Source organism: Equus quagga, chromosome 1 (assembly GCF_021613505.1).
Source record: "Equus quagga isolate Etosha38 chromosome 1, UCLA_HA_Equagga_1.0, whole genome shotgun sequence".
NCBI classification, from domain to species: domain Eukaryota; kingdom Metazoa; phylum Chordata; class Mammalia; order Perissodactyla; family Equidae; genus Equus; species Equus quagga.
Window position 1 is genome coordinate 35,361,654 of NC_060267.1, and position 22,888 is coordinate 35,384,541.

The following is a 22,888-nucleotide window of genomic DNA, read 5'->3' on the forward strand; positions in this document are numbered from 1 at the left end:
TACTGGGCTGATATAGCCCATGTCATAGTTCGCTTAAATAGTTACATCGCACTCCTGGAGACTACACCATAAAGCATTGTTTGGCACTGAAACATGGAAAGTTAGAGTCTATAACATTTCCTGGTTCAGAAAACCCTTTTCAGGCTAGGTCTCATGTATAAAGAACTCTTTTCGCTAATATGTCCAGGAAATCAAATGCCCCGTCTCTTTGCAGCTGTGTAGGAGGAAAGAGGAAGGGTGGAGTGATGGGGTCTAAAGTTTTTGTGTTTATTAGAACCTTGGTTATGTATAATTTTTGAGTGCCCTCGTTTGACAGGAATGCTTGGACCAATCTGGGTGACTGACAAGTAATTACTCCATCTTTTCAGAGGATGGTGTAGCACTCATCTGAAATGGGTCACTCGGACTAGTGCTTTCAGATACATATGATCCTCTGTTCCACCTGTTTACTTGTCCTGATTTCCACTTTTTGGTGTCTTCTGGAGGTTCCAAGACTAACCAGAAGGCCATGAGATTAGATATGTTATGAGATCACAGCCATTTTCAAATGATACACAAGTATACTGGGTCATTAGAGTATTTTCTAAAGAAATTAGGATAGTTTTTGAAAAAAAGGCCCAACTAGATTTAGTTGATGATATCTCACATAGCCAGACATTAGAGGTGGGGCAGATAATTGCGTTGATTTTGTCCAGTGCTTTCAGCGTCTTATCTTTGCAGTTCCCAGAGCTCTGCCCTCCACTGTACGTTAGCTTTATTCTTAAATTGAAAGCAGATTGTCATCTGAAATTCCAGGTCTGACAGCCATAGGGTTTGAGAAAGAGACCATCGCTTCTGGTGGCTCTCTTTTAACAGTGAGGAAATGTTTTCCAAGAGACAAATCTCACTCATGTTTCATTGCCCCCGTCCTCTCGTGTCATATGCTCATTCATAGATCCAAACCATGTTTCCAGGAGTATGCCATTAATAGATTGGCACAGGCCTGTTTTCACCAACCAATCACTGGCAAGGAGGATGGGATTACTATGGTTGCCTTAAATTTAGCAGGACCTACCCCCGAGATGGGGTTCATTCCTTCAAACTGCACAGCTCTTACATGCTGAAGGAGGGATATTAAGGAGAAAGCCAGAGTATCTATTACCTTGTGCCTTAGGGCTTATTTGTGTATGTATATTCATTTGTTTGAGTGTAGAACATGAATAAAATAATGAGCAATTACAGTTGGAGCAAGAAAAAAGACAGTATGATATAATGTATCCAAAGATGTGTGTTTTGGTTGTAAAAATCTTTCGAACAATTCCTCTGATTTTTATTATTTTTAAAATTTTACTGACTATGAATTACTTGAGCAAGCTAATGTCGTCCCTTTGTACCTCTAGATGAGCTCAGTGAAAACCAACTTCTGGGAAATATGAGTAAACTTGCCCTTAGGAGCTGTCATCTGGATTGAGCTTTCTATTCTAGCTGTCCTTCCATGGCTTCTCCTTGCAAACCCTCAATTATAGGTCAAAGAGTGTCCTGGGCTCTAGCACCACCACCTGTATTTTTCTAGACCTTTGCCTGGAGTATTTTCTACTCTTTCCTCCAACTTTCCAGATCTTTCCTCTTCCTCAAAACTCAGCTCCAGTTCTATGTCTATGAAGCCTTTTGGTGACCAGCCATCCTGAAGGTCTTTGCTCTCTCTTTCCTCTGAAGACTTCAAGTATTATTTTCTGTGCAGTTCCTTTGTTGGTCAAATCATCTGCTGCCTTTTGAGACTCCTATTCTATGTCTTTGGGCTGTTATTAACATCTTCTGCTATTGATTATGACCTTCTTGAAAATAGAAACCCTTGGTAACTTAATGAGTCTCATGAAAATTGTTTCTTTTTATGTAGTCATCGGAAAGAGAAGTTTAAAGAATCTCTCATTCTGGACATAAAAATAGCTCACATTTATTAACCATTTTCTAGATGCCCAACACAGTAACAAATGCTTTAGGGGCATTATCTTGCTTCTTCCTCATGTACACATACAAAAGCTCCATGTCATAGGTTAGACAAAAACCTATCTCAAAATAGTTGAAGCAAGAAAGGGAATATAGTGGTACCCTAACAGAAAGTAACATTTAAGCTCACAGGATATTTCTGGGTATCCATCTCTCACTCTCTTGTCCCATCTCTTAGCTTCACTTTCCTCTTAGTTGAGTTTTTTAGGTTTGAGTGCTCCTCAATAACCTCAATCACAGAGAGAGGGAGGGAGGGAGGTGAGGGGGAAGGGAGAGAGGGGGAGAGAGACAGAGAAAGAGAGAGAGAGAGGATTCCTGTAGTGGCTGGAGTGATAGAGATCCCCACACGGCTTCCCAGCCCTGGTCACTGATTACTCAGGCCTGAGCAGTCATGCCTAAAGTGTAGCAAGAGGGCGTGTGGGCCAACCCTACTTGAACCATGAAGTCTGAAAATAGGGGCAGCATGGTTTTTCACTTAGATGCTGAGTAGACAATTACTCTGGTAAGTATTATTTCTCATTTGCAGATAAGCCCTGGTCTTAGAGATTAAGCAACTTTCCCAGGATCACCCAGACAGGAACATTCAACCCAGCATAAACTCCAGTTTATGCTAGTAACCACTTTGCTATATTGTAGTATTTTGATTAAACTGTGTTTGAGTATCAGTGCTCAAGATAAAAATAGCCTCTACTGTATGGAGCTTATTTTGTGTATCTTTAGTAGTAGTCCTCTTCGGACAGTCAGTGCCTCGACTTCCTCATAGAATCTCTTCTTTTTTCCCAAATCAGGAAATGAATCATTATCTGAAACTGTTACAAGCTCGTCGAGTGACTGGATTTGCTTTTCGAAGACTGTGTTTCAGTTACCATGTTTCCTTACCCAGATCTTTGCACATGAATACCCTCATAGCTTTTTCTGTCTCCAAAGACACCATACTTGACAAAGAAATTTCAGGTATTGTCAGGGGAGTGATATTTGCACAGGAAAAGCAGATTGGCCACTAAAATCTCCCTCCACTGCCTGCAGAGGTGACTGGGTGTAAGGTGGAGATTCATGAGTGTGGTACACGGACCAGCCCAAGGTCTTTTAGCAGAAAGATTCTTGGCCACCCTGGGGAGAATAAAGCAGGACAGAGTGAGATGTGGATGCTGAAGCTCAGATTCTCAGAGCTCCTGAGATGAAAGTGTACAGGTCCTGTTATCTCTGGCTCCTTCCAAAATCCAGGGCCTGCCCTGCTCTTGCTTGGGCCTGCATCAGGCCCTGTTCTTCAGGTTCTTCCTGCCCTCTCGCTGCCTCAGAGAGACCACCCACTGTTTCACAGCAACTCTGAGTCTTCCCGTTCCTCTCCCTCCGACCCCAACATTTCAGATGTCTAAGATGAGTTTTCTATGACTTTTGACATTATTGTATTTTAGGTGCTATTTAATTTTTCACATATTGACACACAAACACATATTTTGTTGGTTACAACCCCTTTCTTGACATTCTGGAATGCATTCCTCGCTTTACTTCTTTCTCTGCTAATGACTTTTCTAACTTTGAAGTAGTTAGATCACAGCTTTTTTATTAATAAGTTTTAATGACTTTGTTTTCTCCACATCATCTAACAAAGTACGTTGCAGATATTGCTCAACAATATATTTATTTAATTTGACTTAGTACTCAGAGATGGGTTGAACTGTCTATGACACTGATATGAGGACCAGGAATTTCATCGTATTCATAGAGGAGGCCTGAATACTGTTTTTATTCTGCACTTTCAGCTTGAGCTAAGAGCTGGGGGATGAAACAACGTTTACCAGCCTAATGCACAAATTGGTATGTAGTTCTTACTGTCTTTATCCATTGTCTTTGATATATCAGCTGAGGGGTTAATTTGGGATTACTTTTTGTTTTTAGAATGTAAAATTTGGTGTATTCTCAGGATTTTTGCTTCTAATCAGGAATAATGGCTTCTTGTTATAAAAAGCATTAAAATATGATGTGCTATCTTATCCAAATTAGATGTCAGTTGTTTTATAGATTACATTTAATCCATGATGGTACTGTGGCTGGAAAGGGGAACAAGTCTTCTCATGTTGAAATGTGACCTATTAACAATGAAAAATGGATTTATAGATTATCTTCCTATTAACAGTTCATGGTCTTTATTGAAGGTATTTGGTCTGTTCACCTACTGATTTTTAACCAGTTGAGTGTAATTCCACCTTCAGTCCAAGAACATCAGCATGGGGGTGTATCCATTTTACTTTTTAATGTTAAAAACCACAAAGGCCTTTCTAAATTAGCAGAGGGCATTTACACAGCAAACAAGTGAGAAACGTTATGAGCTTTTATCAACTGTTTTGGTTTTAGCTGCCACTTTGGGGCTTTTACACTTCTTTCCCTTTGCCACCCCATCTCCAGGAGGCAAACAAAGAAATATAATTTGCATTAGCTATAGAAATGCCTCTAAGATCACTGCTTTAAGTGTCCTGGGGATTTGGAGTAGAAATCCTGAAAAAGAGGAAAAGGCAAGGGTAAAAGCTCTGTTGACAGGGGAGTTTCGTAGGCATGTGGTGAGAGCACAACATTGGACATGTGAATACAAATTTTGTACGCTTCCTCTCCTTTTGTAAAAAAAAAATTCTTTGAGTGTAGAAGTTCTGCCTGGTTAAAGAGTTGGACACGGGCAGCTGTATAGCTTAGTTTTTCTTCCTCATTCATATACTTCCCTGTTGGGGTGTTTAGCGCCTTCTCTCCTTCTTGTCCTGCTCCTCATCACATGTGGCACCACTGGCTGAGAGGAAGGCAGATGGCTCTCTCTCTGTCTACGATGCTGTATGGTGCTCTATCATTTGGCCTGCCCACTGGGCTGGCGTGGAAGGGCATTTGAATTCTCACTTGGGTGCAGTGCCTTAGTACATTCGCCGTCTGCTGGCATTAGGTCAAGAAGCCCAGTTAGCTCGTGAACCAAGTTCCTCCTAGGAGTAAACATAATACATGTACTTGGCTAGGAGATCAGTTGTTAAAGATGATTTTATTTTTCAGTAGAATCAGGTATTTGTTCAAATTTAGAAAGCATCTAAATAGAGGCGATTTAGACATTTAATCAAAGCAAAATTTTATTCTAAAAAAATAGGAAGATCTCATTATAGATTCGCAAATCTGTGTATTTGTGTGCTTAGGGATAATAATAATACTGGAATATGTTTCAGAGAGAAGAGATGAGTAAAAATAAGAAAAGAAATTAATGGATTTGAGCCCAAGTAAATGAAACTCTATTGTTTAATTATAGTGTCTGACTGTGAATATAAATGGGAGATGTAGACAAGAACTTTCCTACAGTTTGGATCATAGAAGATTTCATGACTAAAAGGGGAAGTCTGTCACTCTGAGCTACAGGCTAGACGTTTCATCCTTCATAAAATGAATCAGGGAGTATAAAAAATATTTTGGGAATTGAGGACAGTCTCTTTTGCACACACTCAAGTGTTTTTACATTTAAAGTGAGTAAAAACGCATAATGTGGAAAATATGCCAGTGTCCTGCAAATTTGCCATTCTATAGTAGCCTGGAGAGATGGGGAAAAACTCATTGATACACAATGCGAAAGGACGTGCCAGCTTTTGCGATTTCATGTTTGGAAGCTCAAAGGACCCAGTGTCTGCAATAATATCGATGGTTGTGCCGTTTATTTGTTATCAATTGATACTTTTGGCAAATGGGTAAGTTTAAACCCCAGTGTCCTGGTTAAATTCCAATGTAGATGAGTGATGATATTCCATCTGCCATGTTCTTATTTTGCCTTTCTTAAGGAAATGAAGCATAACTTCATTCTCAAAACAGACTGTTGACACACTTTGGATAAAAAGTTAATATTTTCATTCCTCATCGTGTAATTCAGTATCATCAGACCTTGGTTCTGGGTCAACTCTTTCACTGACTCGCCCATGATGTTGTGCAAGTTAACTTCATCTGTCTAAAATGTATCTTCTATAAAAGGTGAACAATAGCCCAGGTATTTGTTAAGCCTACTTACAATATTAACAGAGTGTGAATTGTTGATGGTCCACATCCTTGAATAAAATAAGTGGACAATTTTGTCCAGACTTCAAAGACTTTTCAGATTTTTATTCACCTTAATGCATTAGAAAACACATTCTCTTAGACATTACCTTTAAAGTTGTCTATCCAAAATAGTATCTTGTTGTTTCAAACCAGTCAGGCTTTTTTGTTTTTTCCTCCTAATTCGAATTCATTTTTCAGTTATCTTTTTAGTGGAGGTACGAATGCTTGCATAGTTCTGGATGGGGTTAAACAGGAGAGTTTGGGCAGGGGAACAGGCAGAGTATCTCACATAGCTACATTTATTCTGATGTTTGGATTTTTGAGTTACCAATTTCACCAGTTTATAGAAATATTCAATAGGGCATGATTCATGACACACTTCTCTCAAACTGATAAAATGATGACTCCATTAGACTATAATAAATTACGTGTATATAATGTCATACCTAAAGCAACCACTAAAAAAGCTATGCAAAGAGATACACAGAAACACTATAGATAAGTCAAAATTGAATTATAAAATTAAAAAAGTGTTGAACGAAAGCAGGAAAAAGAAAACAGAGAAATGAAAAACAGAAAAAACAAGCAGGAAACAAAAAATAAAATTGCAGACCTTTGCCCTAACATACTAATCACATTAAATGTAAATGGTCTAAATACAACAATTTAAAGATATATTGTCAGAGTACGTAAAAAATTAGGACTCAACTATATGCTGTCTATAAGAAATTTTCTTCAATTATGATATAGGCAAGTTGAAAGTAAAAGGATGGGTAAAGATGTGACAGGGAAGGATATTATATAATGATAAAAGGGTTGCTGCATAAAAAAGGCATGGCAATCCTAAATGTATATGCACTAAATTACTGAGCTGCAGAATACATGAAGCAAAAAAATGACAGATTTGAAAGAGAAATGGACAAATTCACAAATATAGTTGAAGATTTTCGCCCCCCCCCCCATCTCATCAGTTGATAGAAAACTAGACAGAAAATCAGCAAGGATATATAGGAAACTCAATAAAATCAGTAACCAATAGACTCTGATTGACATTCACAGAACGCTTCACCCAACAGTTGCAGAACGCGCAATCTTTTCATGTGACCATGGAACATATACCAAGATAGACCATATCCTGGGCCAGAAAAAAAACTCAACAAATTTAAAACAATTGAAACTATATGGATTGTATTCTTTGACCACCGTGGAATCAAATTAGAAATCAACAGAGGCTGGCCCCATGGCCGAGTGGTTAAGTTTGTGTGCTCTGCTTTGGCTGCCCAGGGTTTCGCCGGTTCAGATCGCAGGCGTAGACATGGCACTCCTCATCAGGCCATGCTGAGGCGGTGTCCCACATAGCACAACCAGAGGCACTCACAACTGGAATATACAACTATGTACTGGGGGGCTTTGGGGAGAAGAAGAAGGAAAGAAAATTAAAAAAAGAAGATTGGCAACAGATGTTAGCTGAGGTGCCAATCTTTAAAAAAAAATTAGAAATCAATAACAGAAAGATAACAGGAAAAATCTCTGAATTCTTGGAAACTAAGCAACATACATTGTAAATAATCCATAGGTTGCAAAGAAGTCTCAAGGGACATAAAAAATACATTGAACTGAATGAAAATAAAAATACAATGTCAAAATTTGTGGGTCATGAGTAAAGACGTGCTGAGAGGGAAGTTTATATCACTAAATGCATATGTTAGAAAAGTGAAAAGTCTCAAATCAATAATCTGAGCTCCCACTTCAAGAGCCTACAAAAGAAAAGAGCTGAATATACCCAAAACAAGCAGAAGGAAGGAAATGATAATGTTAAGAAGAAATATCAATAAAATTGAAGACAATTAATTTTAACAAGCTGGTTATTTGAAACAATCAATAAAATTGACTAACCTCTAGCAAGTCTGACACAGAAAGAACAGAGAAGACACAAATTATCTATAACGGGAATGAAAAAGGGTGTACCACTACAGACCCTGCGGACATCCAAAGGGTAATATGGGAATACTATAAAAACTCTACACATGGAAGTGTATTTTTAAATCCATTAATTTATTTATTTTATTGTTGTAACATTGGTTTATAACATTATGTAAATTTCAGGTGTACATCATTTATTTCAGTTTCTGTGTAGATTACATCATGTCCACCACACAAAGAGTAATTACAATCCATCACCATACCTATGTGCCTAATCATTCCTTTCTCCCTCCTCCCTCTTCCCTTCCCTTCTGGTAACCATCAATCCAATCTCTGTCTCTATGTGATTGTTGTTGTTTTTATCTTCTATTTATGAGTGAGATCATATAGTACTTGACTTTCTCCCTATGACTTATTTCACTTAGCATAATACCCTCAAGGTTCATCCATGTTGTTGCAAATGGCCAGATTTCTTCCTTTTTATGGCTGAGTAGTATTCCATTGTATATATATATACCACATCTTCTTTATCTGTTCATTCCTTGATGGGCTCCTAGGTTGCTTCCAAGTCTCGCCTGTTGTGAATAATGCTGCAATGAACATAGGGGTTCATGCGTCTTCACGTGTTCGTGTTTTCATGGTCTTTGGATAAATACCCAGAAGTAGAATAGCTGGATTGTGTAGTAATTCTATTCTTAATTTTTTTGATGGGCATGAGGTAATATCTCATTGTGGTTTTTGATTTGCATTTCCCTGATAGTTAGTTATGTTGAACATCTCTTCATGTGCCTGTTGGCCATCTGTATATCTTCTTTGGAGAAATGTCTCTTCAGATCTTTTGCCATTTTTTAATTGGGTTGTTAGCTTTTTATTGTTGAGATGTATGAGTTCCTTATGTATTTTGGATATTAACTCCTTGTCAGATATATGGTTTGCAAATATATTCTCTCAATTGTTAGGTTACCTTTTCTTTTTGTTTATGGTTTCCTTTGCTGTGAAGAAGCTTTTTAGTTCAATGTAGTCCCATTTGTTTATTTTGTCCATTGTTTCCTTTGTGTGGTCATACATGGGACTTGAAAATATGCTGTTAAGACTGATGTCAGAGAGCTTACTGCCTATGTTTTCTTCTAGAAGTTTCACGTCTCAAGTCTTACATTCAAGTGTTTAACCCATTTTGAGTTAATTTTTGTGTATGATGTAAAATAATGGTCTACTTTCATTCTTTTGCATATGGCTGTCCAGTTTTCCCAAGACCATTTATTGAAGAGACTTTCCTTCCTCCGTTGTATTCTCTTGGCCCTCTTGTCAAAAATTAGCTGTCCGTAGATGTGTGAGTTACACAAGTAAATTTCACAGATGAAATGGATCAATTCCACAAAAATCACAAACTACCCCAACTCATCCAATCTTAAATAGATAATTTGAATAGCCCTATAACTATTTAGGAGATTGAATTTTTACTTTAAAAATTTCCAAAGAAGAAATACTCAGTCCCGGAAGTTTTCACTAGAGAATTCTAACAAACCTTTAAAGAAGTAACATCAATTCTACACATTCTCTTCTGGAAAACCATTTATATTATGAAAGTAATATTACCAAGATACCAAAACTAGACAAAGACTGTACAAAAAAAGAAAACTAGAGGCCAATATTCCTCATGAATACAGACATAAAAATCCTTAACAAAATATTAGCAAATAGAATTCAGCAATATATAAAAAGAATTATATACCATGACCAAGCGGGGTTTATTTCAGGGGTACAAGGCTGGTTCAGGACTTGAAAAACTATCAGTGCAATGCACCATGTTAACAGGCTAATGATGAAACATCACATGATCCTATCAATCATGCAGAAAAAGCATTTGACAAAATTCAACACCTGTACACGTTAAAAACTCAGAAAATAGGAACAGAGAACTGCCTCAACATTATATAGAGCATCTATTAAAAACTACATAAAAATCTACAACAAATGTTACTCTTAATGATGAATGACTGAATTCTTTCCTCTCAGATTAGGAGCAAGCTCAAGAATGTTTCTATTCAACGCTCTTACTCATTTTACAGTCATGTGCCAGTTAATGATGGGGTAGGTTCTGAGAAATGTGTTGTTAGGTGATTTTATCATCGCGCAAACTTCGTAGAGTGTACTTACACGTACCGTGATGGTGTTTCCTACTACACGCCTAGGCTGTGTGCTACTAATCTTAGGGGACCACTGTCACTTATACAGTCTGTCGTTGACTGAAATGTCATAATGCAGCGCATGACCGTAGTGCTAGAATTTCTAGCCTGTGAACAAAAGACAAGAAAAAGAAATTAAAAGCATAGAGATAAGAACGGAAGAAACGAAACTGTCCCTATTTGCAGATGGCATGATTGTCCCTATTTGCAGGTGACGGAAAATTCTGAAGAACTTCAAAAAAAAAAAACACCTCCCCGAACTAATAAGTGAGTTCAGCAAAGTAGTAGGGTACAAATAAACATACAAAAATCAATTATATTCCCACATAACAGTGATGACCAACTGGACCACAAAATTTAAAATATAATATCACTTACCATCACTCAAAAAACTAAAAACTTATGTATAAATCTAACAAAACATGTGTATGACTTTTATGCTGAAAGCCACTCAATCCTGATGGAAGATGTAAATAAATGAATACACCATGCTCAGGGACTGGAAGACACACTGTGGCAGAGATGTGAATTCTCCCCAAACTGATGCACAGGTTTAACACAATTCCTATCAAAATTCCAGCAAGAGTTTCTATAGCTATAGACAGGATTATTCCAAAATTTATGTAGAAGGACAAAAGAATCAGAAGAGTAAATCGGGAAAAATTAATCTACCCGATTTTAAGATTTGTTATATAGCTACATTAATCAAGACTGTGTGATATTGGGAGAGGGATAGACACATGTATCAGCAGAACAGAACAGAGAACCGTGAAATTGACCCACACAAATATGTCCAACTGGATTTTTGACAAAGGTGCAAAACCAATTCAATGGAGGAAACATAGCCTTTTCAACAAATGGTGATGGAGCAATTGGACATCCACAGGCAAAAAGATGAACCTTGACCTAAGTCTTACAGCTCATACAAAAATTAACTCCAAATATGTCGTGAACTTAAATGTAAAACTTAACTATGAAACTTTTATGAAAAAAGTAGAAACTCTTCAAGATCTAGGGCTAGGCAAAGCATTTTTATTTGAAACTTTTTTTTTTTTTTTTGAGGAAGATTAGCCCTGAGCTAACATCTGCCGCCAATCCTCCTCTTCTTGCTGAGGAAGACCGGCCTGAGCTCATATCCATGCGCATCTTCCTCCACTTTATGTGTGGGATGCCTGCCACAACATGGCTTTCCAAGTGGTGCCATGTCTGCACCTGGGATCCGAACCGGCAAATCCCGGGCCTCCAAAGCAGAATGTGTGAACGGAACCACTGTGCCACTAGGCCAGCCCCTAGGCAAAGCGTTTTTAGACGTTATACCAAAAACGCAATCTATAAAAGGGAAAAAATGGATAAATTGGACTCTAGCAAAATTAAAAACTTTTCCTCTGTGAGAGACCCTATTAGGAAAAAGAAAAGACAAGTCACAGACTGGGAGAAAATATTTGCAAACTGTGTATCTGACAAAGGACTAGCATTAAGAATATAAACTTTCAAAACTCTGTAGTAAAAAAATAAACAATCCAATTAGAAAATGGACAGAAGACATGAAGAAACATTTCATGGAAGAAGATATACAGGAAACAAAAAAACATGAAAAGATATTTGACATCGTTAATCATTAGAGAAAATCAGAATGGCAAAAATAAAAAATAGTGACAACACCAAATGCTGGCAAGGATGCACAGAAACTGGCTCACTCTTGCATTGCTGGCAGAGATGTAAAATGGTACAGCCATTCAGCCAAACAGTTTGGCAGGTTTTTAACAAAAACCTTACCATACAACTGCCATACAACCCAGCAATTGTGCTCCTGGGCATTTATCCCAGAGAAAAGGAAACTTATGTTCACACAAAAACCTGTATACAAATGTTTATAGCAGCTTTATTCATAATAACCCCAAACTGGAAACAATGTATTGTCCTTCCATGGGTGAATGGTTAAATGATCCATACCATTGAACACTGCTCAGCAATAAAAACAAATGAACTATCGATACACACACCAACCTGGTTGAATGTCCAGAGACTAATGTTGAGTGTATGATTTCATTTTTTCAATATTCTTGAAACGACGGACTTATAGAAATTGTGGATAGTTTAGTGGATTCCAGGGTTTAACGAGGAGGTGGAGTGGAAGGGAAATGGCTGTATCTTGCCTTTATCAATGTCAATGTCTTGGTTGTGATATTGTGTTATAACCTTGCAAGACATTACCATTGGGAGGAAGTGGGTGAAGGGTACACAGGATCTCTCTGTATTATTTCTTACAACTGCATGCGATTCTACAATTATCTCAAACTAAATGTTTAATTTAGAGAAAGACAACCCTCTAATGGATTCTAGATTAAAATCTAAAGCCCTTCCTTGGCCCTTTCCCACCTCATTCATTTCCTACTTCTCTCTCCCTCATATGTCATGCTGTAGCCACTGTGGTCCTTTTGCTGTTCCTGGGCATGCTTACCAAGCTCTCCCCACAGGGCCTTTGAACTGGCTATTCCCTTTCCCTGGAAACCTCCTGCCTTTGGCTTACTCATTTCATCCTGGTCTCTGCTCAAATGTCACCTTATTGGAGAGGTTTTTCCTTCAACACTCTAGCTAAAGTAGAATCCTTTCACAATCTATTTCCTTACCTGGATTTATTTTTCTTCTCTCATTAGAAACAAGATTTGATGCTTTAAAAAATTCCAAGTTCTAGGATAAGAACCTTAAATTCCCTACTATGCCTCCTCTTTTCTGTGTCTTCTTCTGGGATTTGGAGCATTTGATTTCAAAAACAACCCAAACAAGCTGATTCACTCTGTTTTCTTTCCTTCTGCTGATGGCTCTGTATCTGTCTGGGTCGAATTTAAGGGTTCTCTGGCAATACACGTGTTCTGTATTCTGTGACACTCAGCCTCACTGATAATTCCCCAAACAGCTAAGTTTTGAAACAGTCGAGCTTGACTCCATACACCATGAATCTGCCTCGAAATAACTTAGCTTTTATTCTCTTCTAGGCTTTTTAATCAGTCCATGGTGTGAAGACACACTTCAAGAGGATCCTTAAAAGTCTTGGACAAGCCTCCCCGCATGTGGCAGGTATGTCTCTGTCTATGCACCGAGTGTGCAAGAAATATAACTTTCTTTATTCTTCGATGGCTAAATCTAAATTATATTTAGATCCTTCATTTAGTCATGTAGCCTCAATCTGATGTTGCCCCTAAATTCTGGATGAGTTTTTAAGGTACCAAGCTCTTGAGGGGTGATATACTTTCTCCTTGGCTGTCATCTCTTCATTAGCCACATCTGTCCTCTCATCTCTTGTCAGGACTTATGGGCCACTGCTGAAGCGTACCTTGATCTTCCTTCTGCTCTCCTTCTCTTAGCTTCTTCCAGGTACCTCCTGGGAACATGGGGGTATGCTCTTGCTCCTGCTAGGCCACTCTCTGGGGTGGTATAAAGCACTTTGCCTGTTGCATGCTACTGTGAAGCACATGGTACTCGTTCTGTTGCTCTATGTCTTTCTGTTGCATGGGGTCCTTTGCAAGGCTGGTCAGGGCCATCTGCCTGGACATATCACTCAGCCATTTCTAAGATCAAGACTCCCTCCAAGAAAAGAGATCTTTTCCCTCTGCCATTATCTCCTACCAACATATTTGGAGTTTCTCTCTGTAACTGTACTTTGAACAAGCACAGCTTAGGAAATCAATCAAAGCACTATTTTTTTCTCCTGTTGTTTCTTTAAAATGAATTTGTGGGGGGTGGTGCTTCTGGATGAAATTTAGATCTCAGGCAGGTTCCATACCTAAGAGGATTACTCTTAGATTAAAATAAAAAAATCCTCTTGACACTAAATCACAAACATTCTCCATTCAGAAATTAGAATGTCCAATCTCACCGTAATCAGAACTTGGAAGTTAATTTAATATCAGATCACTTCCCCTCCCCCATCTAGAGCCTATTTTTGGGTTGGGCTACTGCAGTGGGAAAGGGTGTGTCCTTTTCCTTCTCTTTTTATCTGTCACCTCCTCCCCCATTTGCTAGCTGCTATTGGGAAACCCTAAGGGGTTGGAACATGGGAAAGAAGAGGAAATAAGCCGTTTAGGGATATTTCTCACTTGAACTTGTACTATGTTAAGCTGGTTCTGTGATTTCTGGGCCTGGCAGATGTTTAAAACTGACTCTCACTTGGCCACTTTTGGGGGACTTTGGTGGCTCCCCTGCTGGACTCATCTGGCTTCAACTCGTCTCACTTGGGCAGGGCTTTTCCTTCAGCTACCCACTCCCCACTCAGGTCCTGGTTTTCGATGGTCCATTCCATGTGGCCTCTCATTTGGTGTATCAAGGATACTTCCAGTTGGTCTTCTTGGGCATCAAGCTGGCTCTTTCATAAATGCTCCACACCTCCTTCATGAAAACATGCATCTTATGAATTACCAGTGGCAGGAGGCAGTGCAGGTACTTCTCAGATTACAGAGCTACTCCTGGCTTGACCCTCCGGTACTCCAGCTTTCCAAGGTGGGAACCAGTCTGCAGTCCATTGGGTCTCCCAAACTCCAGGGGACACATCTGGGCTCTCTAAATTATTCCTATGAAGCCTCCCTAAAGACTTGAGATAGAATGAGTAGCACTTTCCATCATTCTCCCTTGGAAGGAGGTGGGACTTGCCACAGGGCAACAGCTCAATCCAAGACCCTCTTCATAAAGCTTCTCCTCTTCTCTATTCTTTGAAGTCTTTACATTATCTTGTTGGGTTTTAGAGCCATCCAACCAGTTCTCCTGATTTTCTTTTAAAATCTGGATGTTGATCTGGCCCTATACTTCAGAATTTCATGTCTGTTTAATGAAGGTGCCTCCATTGAATCTATCAGTCTAACAGCTGGTCATTCCATCCCCACTAGGACAAGTTAGGGTAGGGGGAAAAGGGTAAAGATGCAGCCACCGCACCCCTAACTTGCTCCTGGATCTATTAAGGTCTATATACGCCTTGACTACTTCATTTTCCCAAGGGATCTAAATCTGCTCTTCATCCCATCCCCACTAAGGTGAGTTGGGGGCGAGGGGGAGGGGTGAAGATACAGCCACCACACCACCAACTTGCTCCTGGATCTGCTAATGTCTATATATGCCTTGACTACCTCATTTTCCACTCAGGATCTAAATCTTCTCTTAGCTTAGTTAATACATAGGAAGTCTCTTCTAAGTCTGTTTTCTATGCATGGGAATCATTCCAATTTCCCAGAAGGTCTTAGGCTTTTGAAACTCAAAAACCAGTAATTGACACTGGCCCACCCCCATGCTCACTGCTCTGCCAACACTTTTTCAGCACTGTGAGTGCGCAGTATAGCAACTTGGCTGACTGAATGGGGACAGAAGCAAGACTCAAGGAAATAAATAAAATACTTCAAATATTATACCCCATATGATACGAAATATTGCCTATCCTCTTCTAAAGACCTACCATGTGATTTTTAATCCTGAGAATGGCACTGCATCCTTTATATGAAGGATCTGACGTTTAAGGAAACCAGGTATATTCGTTTGCTACAGCTGCCGTAAAAAAATACCACAAATGGTGACTTAAACAACAGAAATGTATTGTCTCACAGTTCTGGAGGATAGAAGTCTGAAATCAAGCTGTTGATGGGGTTTATTCTTTCTGAGGGTTGTGAGGGAAGGATCTGTTCCAGGCCCTTCTCCTTGGCATGTAGATGACGTCTTCTCTCTGTCTCTTCATGTCATCTTTCCTCTATAAGTGTCTGTCTCTATGTTCAAATTTCCCTTTTTGATAAGGACACTGGTCATATTGGATTACGGCCCACACTAATGACCTCATCTTAAATAATTATATCTGCAACGACCTACTATTTTCAAATGTCGTATTCTGAGATACTGGGTGTTAGCACTTCAACATATGAATTTTGGCAGGACACAATTCAACCCATAATACCAGGGTTCAAAGAGGCTCGCTAACTTCAGCGTCCCACAGCCTTTGAAGTGCCGTTGCAGGGATTCTGTGCCCTGACTGTGGGGCTCTAAAGCTTGCGTTCTTTCTGTGTAGTACCCTTCATCTCAGGCGACTCTTGCATGCAGGCTTGTGCAGTGAGCAGAATTCTGTCTTTCCTTTAAACAAACAAATGAGGCTGGGCGAGGCATGGATCCATCTAGGAAAGAAATTTGTACTTCGGCATAAGGTTGTATCCTTGCATGAACTTAGAACAACATGCCTTACACAAAGGAGAAACAGGAGCATATTTGTGGAGAGGTCCAATCTAATACCATCATATCCATAGTCTAGAAAATGAGTTTGTACCTAAACCAGAGGTCTAGATTATCCTAGGGTTCAAATGGCTCTGAAGCTACTAAAATTGTGTCATCTTGAGTTTGGTGATGTTATTTCTATGGCCTGTGGTTTACATTTTTCGTGCTCCTGGCCTGTATTCACATCTAAATATGCCATGCATAGGGCTTATTTAAACAATGTGTACTAAAACAACTTTTTAAAATCATGTAAGAGAAAAAGGGTAAAATCTTTGCTATAAAGGTCCGGCAAATGCTAGATAATGATAATGAGAGCTTTACTAAAAAAGGGGTAAAATATGTTCCGTTTCAGTGAGGATTATATAAGGAGAATTATCAGATTATTTTGGATGTTTTCCTTTTAAAAACAATTTTTTAATTGCATCCTAGGTGAGAGCTAGAAATTATAACAGTGATTCAGAAAGATAGCTTTATGCGTGTGAACATAAGTTGAGTCTTATAGTATTCATCACTGCTTTATTCCAGATGGCAAAAAATTTTTATTATTCCTTTCAGTTGGTGCCTGAAATATATACCTATGGAAATAAGTCCATTATAAGTTTTTTCTTGCCAAAACTAATAGATGCTCACTTACGGAGAAATATGTGTACTGAGAAATATTTAAGAAAAATACACTTTAATGAAGCTGCACTAATGATATTTATTTAGCTAATTGTGTACAGAGATCTAAACATGATTTCAAATAAAGTAGACTGTTGGCCATCTAAATAAGCGTGGCACAGGTGTGCAGTTTTAAGAGAATTAGATAGCAGATCTGATGAAAATTAGAGTAAGCCTCAAAGAAATATTTCATTGTAAATTAGATTTCCCATTATAAAACAAATATAGCCCCATAACAAAAATATTTTCAAATAAGGGCAAAAAAATGCTAACAGAACCAATAACTGAAAGCAAAAAAGTAACCTTTTTTTATATTTCCTTCTCCTCTTTTTTCATTCATTTGTTCATCTTGAGGATTACTGAGCACTTACTTAATGCAGCCACTTGGGAAATAAAGATGGCTATGATGAGGTTTCTGCCCTGAAGGACCTTTTGATTTATCAGGGGAATCAGATAGTAAATGAGTTCTTCTAACAGGTAATAAGTGCAGTGCTGGAGGAGGGTGGCCCAAGGACTCTAGTGTCAGGTCTGGGAATGCTTCCACAGGTAAGTGGGGATAGAAACATGAGAAGACATCCATCAGCCAAAAAAGAGAAGAGAAAAACATTTCATTTAGAGGCAAGAACACCTGCTAAGGTATGGGAAGTTTGAAATAACATCATAAGGAACTGTAAATAATGCAGCATGTCTGGAACAACAGAGAACTAGGTTGGAGAAGTAGGTGGAGGTGATATCATGGAAGGATTTGTGCCAATTATTTTATTGGCAAGAAAGGTTTTCAAGTAGGGAAGGAATATGTTTAGAGTTTCATTTTAGAAAAATTAATCTTCAGCAGTATGATTGGATGGATGGCTTAGAAATCACAGACCTTAGGAACTAAGGGTTTGGTGAGGAGCCAGATTACCAAGAAGCTGAAATAAATGATGCTCGGCCTGCGTGGGCGTCTAGGAGTATTCTGGTGGAGACTCTAAAATGTTTTCTCATGGTCGTATTTTTATAAAATTTGCAAAATGTATGAGTTTTTAACTTCAATTAGTCATGAGTCCTTTCTCTTTCTATGTTACTACCCCTCTGTTATGCTTCTCTTAAGGCTGGGTGGCACTGGGGATGCAAATTTTGTATTCACAATTTTACCTTCTTTTTCTTTAAAAGAGTTCCCAAATTGTATAAGCTTAGGCCTCACTTTGCAAATCCAGCCCCAAGATGATATTGCAGTAATTCAGAAGAGAAATAGCAGGTTCTTAAGCCAAGATAGTAGCTATAGAGATAAAAAGGAGAAGGACGTGGAAGACCGAGAGGGAGGAATTATTGGCTCCGTCGGTGTGAGAGAGAGGCTACTGCCAAGATTTCTCGCTTCTATAGGTGAATTCTATAGGTGAATGGTAGGGCTGTTAACAGAAAAAAAAAATGGTAGGGACAGGTCACTATTGTAAATAACAATTTATTGAACATCTTTATGTGTGTGTGTGTGTGTTTATATTTTTTGCATTTTCAAAAGTAGATTTACTGTATCAAATTGTGTAAGTATTTTAGTGGATTTTGTTGTCTAGCACCAAATTGCTTTCCAGATAGATTGTGCCATTTAACACTGCTACAGTTAATGTAGCAATGAATTTTCATTTCTACACTCCCTCCATCATTGGGTATTATAATTTTTTCAAGCTAAATTATTCGGTAAAATCAGTGCCTCCTTTTCGTTTTACTCTGAGGTGAGATAAATACGATCCATTATTGTGAGCTCTCCATAGGAGCCTATTTTCAGGGGGTAGTTATTGTGGTCTTTTTCTGGTACAGCTTTAGAAAGCATTAGGAGGTAATTGTAAATTTTTTATGTAGGTAGTTATATTATGCAGTCTAACTGCTCACATACATATGTATATTATAAAAGCTAGAAATAGATGGGGCTAGAACAATTTTGTAGATCGGATTGTTTTAGACCAGGTGTCAGCAAACTTTCTCTGATAAGGACCAGATAGTAAATATTTTAGGGTTTGTAGGCTAGGAGGTGAAATTTAGAATATTATATGAGTTATTATTTAAGAGAGAAAAAAAAATTCCACAGGATTTTTATTGACATATTTCAAAATGTAATAATAATAATTGAGTAAATTTTTTATAATAGAAGTCTCAATGCGAAAAATTGAATTTTTGGGGGGCAGATATTTCACTTAATTGTTCAAAGTTAATGTTCTCTATCATCAGATTGATTGTAAACTAAACAAATTGATTGCCATTAAACAGTTCTTATTTTACAGGCAATGATCTGAATTTGGACCATACTGTGCCAACCTCTGTTTTAGACAGTGAGATTTATAAGTCCTTTTTCCATTAGGCTTTGTTAAAATGTTTTGTTTGATGCTAAGTTTCTGTTCTGTTGCATACTTTGTTTGAAACTATGGTAATCTACAACTTGCAAAACCAAAACACTCACCAAAATGTGCATGTGTGTGTGTGTGTGTGTGTGTGTGTGATGCATGTGGGATGTGGGCGGTTGTGTTCTCCATTGCCAGTGGAATTTGGGATACATCTGGGGTAACAACACTATTACAATGAAACATTTTGTCTGTTTAGATTAAGAGGCCAGAGAAGGGAAACAGGAAACTAGACTTGGCAGGTCCAAATTTGGTCTGGTGGTGTATGTATTGGAATGACTTTGAATGTTCCCTGTTGTTGACTTTGAGTTGACTATAACTGGTTCTGTTGATTAACGTTTGCATCTACTAAGTTTTGGGGGTTTGTGCTTTGGTTTTAGCTTTGCTGTTGCTCAGCAACTTTCCAAAAGGTCTTAATTTTTTCCCCACTCTCCCTCACAAACTTTATGTCTTGAGATATTTTTTATAATTCACATTTCATTTGCTAATGGTTTTTGTGACAAGGCCACCCAGTTTCTATGGTTTTAAGAAAAAGAAGAAGGAGGAAGGAAAAAAATGAAACAAAATGGAAAGAGATGAAAATTTAAAAAACTAAGGCAAGCAGGTCATTTCACCCACTTCAGAGATTGGGCCATCTATCTCAAAAATTTCAACTGGAATTTGATTCCTAAATCTAAGACTAACTTTTCCTTTAAACTCTTGATGAATGATTTGGGAAGTCTATGAAAACTAACTTTAGCTACTTTCATGAGTATGCTGAATTGTGGATTAGATTTCTTAAGACCTGATGGTTGGACCGAAAGTTTATGTTTTATCTTCTTAGTCAACATGGACACAAAGAATTGGTATCTTTTTAATGTGTAATCAAATAGAATTCAAATGAATAAACTCAATATGAAAACCTTATTTTAAAAAATATAGAAAACTTCTCTTTTGTTATTAGTACCTAGAATATTTTGATTTAATGTCTTGTTTAATGGATAAATATTCTATACCTATGCAACAAACATAAGCTATGTGGGTTTTTTTAGTGATAACGTGTTCTTAGATTATGATATGTGTGTTTCTGAAAATCAGCGCAGGAGAAAATTCCATCAAAATTAAATTTTGGACTTATTGTCTCTTACTTATTTGCATAGGCTCTTTGGAAAGCAAACTTCCAAAAGCATATTTCCACAGTCTTCCTGCAGTGGCTAACTCAGCATGCTTTTCTCAACCATTATCTTGTTTTTTAGCTGTCGAAATATGTGGCAATTCTTAAAAATTTGTTTAATTCCACATTTTGTTTAGACTTTAGATGCAGAAGGTCTTTGTTTTTTTAGAAAATTGGTGCTAACAGCTTTATAATTCCAAGAAGAAAATTTGTTCCAAACACCATTCTTTTTTATTTTTCACGGAATTCTCCAATTATTGTTAATTACCAATTGGACTTGCTGTGTCTTAAAATAACATTCCTTTAATAGATAGTTATAATCACAATTATTGACAAATATCTGATATTTGTTATTTAAAAAACATTTGTTCAACCAGAAAAGGAGTAAATTATTTCACCAGAGGCAAACTAAGCTTCAGGGTCCTTCGCTCTGATGGGTTCTGTCTGAAGTTTGGGCAGAAGCTGTAGGCAGTGTGTTCAGATGATCACATATTTTGTAAAAATTGCAAAGTAAGCTATTTTAACTGCAGTCATTAGGACCAGTGCCTCCACTTTAACCTCTCTCTATTCCTTTTCTGTTTTGTGGTGGCCTTGGAGAGGCCATGGCTTTATCTTGGTCGGGGGGCGGGTCCACCAATGGGGGAGTCAAATTTGGGATACAGAGATTTTAAATTAAGTGGGATATAGTCATATTGTTTGCAAACACTTCCATGTATGGTGAAGCCATTGATGATGTTCCACTTTGCCAATTCACTAGAGCATGGTGACACACAGGTGAGGAACGCAACAGGCCATACTGTCCTATGGACACGTCCTACAGCACTGACGCCTGACGCTTGTAGGTGGAGGGGAGAAACTAGATTTGAAACATACTGAGCCAGGGGCTACTCTGGAGAACCTTCCTCATTATTAGGTGTGTAGTATTATAAACAGAGGAGATGGTTTGTATCAATGCCCAGTCACAATAGAAGTTCTCTCCTGTAAGGAATTGGATGACTAATGCAGTTTATACTGTTAATAATGCATCATATATTTTTTCTTTTTTGATAGATGTTACACACATAGAATTTCTCAAACATCTGTGTTTTCAGAGCGCAAACTTGTAGCAGTAATACAGGCAGCAAGTACCACTGTGTATGTGCAGTTACATGTTTTCTGAATGCCAATTATGAATAGTTAAAAACAAGTTTTGATTAAACATACTAGATAAAAGAATGGATTATCTTTCTATTTTCTGTAGAAAATGATATTTACAAAGAAGCAATCAAAGAGTATGCAGGAAACAGTTGTAGAGGAAAAAGCATTAGAGAGGTGTGGTCAGGGAGCTAATTGATATGAATATTATGTTTTCCAGATTGTGTGATGTTTGCGATATTTCTCAGCATTTTAAAGTAGTAATTTGTTGGGATTTCTTCACTGTAAATAAATATGCACTTTCATGTTAAATTAAAATTTTAATGTGTATTCTCTTTCTAAAATTACATGAGCTTTAGGACCCCATAAAACCTGGAACCACAGAATAAATACTTACTAAATATTTAGATACCACGAACGTAAGGATCGCTTTTAGCCTAGCATAGAGCCTAGTATCTATTTGTCACTCAGTTGTTTGGAGTTGAATGCATCTCCGTAATAAAAATTACTTTTGGGGGCTGGCCCCATGGCCCAGTGGTTAGGTTTGCACGCTCCACTTCAGCAGCCCAGGGTTTTGCTGGTTTGGATTCTGGGTGCGGACCTAGCACCGCTCATCTAACCATGCTGTGGCAGCGTCCCACATAGCAGAGCTAGAAGGACTTAGAACTAGAATATACAACTATGTACTGGGGGGCTTTGGGGAGAAGCAGAAAAAAAAATTAGTTACTTTTTTCAACGACTGGTACTTTTTATGGACAGTAAGTAATAGCTATAAGCTGTAGCTAAGTAGAATGTTTACCTTCTCAGCATCTTGAGGTGATGAAATCATTCATTCTACAACACATTTTCTCATGGGTGAAAAACTGGTAAGAGTCCTTAATTTAACCAGGTATTTGACGTTTGGAAATAATATTTACTTTATCATTTCCCTCAGCCACCTTTTCTGGTTTAACTTGTCAAAAAAAAAAAAAAAAGAAAAGAAAAAAAACAAGGAAAGAAGGAGAGAGAGAAAGAGAGAAAGCTTCAAGTCAGAATACTTTTGGTCAGGGTAGATTAGAATGTTATTACGGTAGTAGAGTCTTTGGATAGGTGCCTAAAATTCCGAAAAGTGACCAGGACACAATTAGTCAATGGCACTCCGAGGAAAGTAAAGTACTAGTGAGGGTCTCTCTCTGTAAGTCCTT

At 38.0% G+C, this 22,888-nt stretch overlaps 1 protein-coding gene across 5 annotated transcripts in view; it reads left to right on the top strand.

Annotated features, from left to right (window-relative positions):
• Positions 1-22,888, top strand: part of SOX5 (SRY-box transcription factor 5) — a 952,037-nt gene that overhangs the window by 124,135 nt on the left and 805,014 nt on the right. For 4 of the 5 annotated variants that reach the window (XM_046641348.1, XM_046641321.1, XM_046641310.1 and 1 more), the window contains exon 2: positions 13,142-13,223. The gene's annotated coding sequence lies outside the window, so the exon portion shown is untranslated. Of the gene's footprint in view, positions 1-3,749; positions 3,805-13,141; positions 13,224-22,888 lie in introns of all 5 variants that reach the window. The other variant, XM_046641339.1, reaches the window with a different exon arrangement.